We start from the raw sequence: 765 nt of genomic DNA, 5'->3' as shown, positions 1-765 counted from the left end.
CGGATGTGACCGTTCTCTCCACCGGGAGCAATTGGCAGAGTGTTAATTGACCACCGCAATCACTCAGCAGATTTATGGAAAGTCTGAGGGGTCACAGGAGACTTCCACGGGAGGCCGTCCAGGGAGCTGCGCTGGCCTCAGAGCTGTGGCTGGGAAATTTCTGGCCTTTGTAACAACAGTACAGGTTCATAAACTCAGCCGTCCTGCACTGACATCAGAGGAAATGCAGATTCATAGAAAGGTTATATGTAAATTGATCATAAATGAAAACATAATGATGTTATGTGTCAGGCCTGAGCATCATGGACGGCAACAAGATGACATTAGAAATCTAAAAAACAACAATAGTGAAAAAAACCTCAGCTGTTATCTATACTGGCATGACCCAGATGTTTATCCTGCACAGACGGGTGGGGTTGTGAGACAGGCGGAGTGTGGGCTTTGGGGTCCATCTGGCAGGATTTAATCAGCTTTAAACAACCAACCTACAACAATGAAGTGATACAAAGCAATCTATAAAAACGCACCCATTTAGCACAACAAAATGATGTGAAAATGTGATGAAATGATTGGACTGGTATCGGTTCTGAGTGATGACATTACAGTAATGATTACTGTTTACCTCCAGGGATGAGTATCAGTATTCTGAAGTGTTGGTCTAAATGAATGTGCATGCGACCCTGCATCTGGACACTCTTAATACGGTTTAATCCTTGTCTGTTAGGCAGCGACGCTTGTCCCCGTGCCAATCTATCTCGTGTGTCA

This window comes from Antennarius striatus, chromosome 11 (assembly GCF_040054535.1).
Source record: "Antennarius striatus isolate MH-2024 chromosome 11, ASM4005453v1, whole genome shotgun sequence".
Classification (NCBI taxonomy): domain Eukaryota; kingdom Metazoa; phylum Chordata; class Actinopteri; order Lophiiformes; family Antennariidae; genus Antennarius; species Antennarius striatus.
This window is presented reverse-complemented; position numbering follows the sequence as displayed.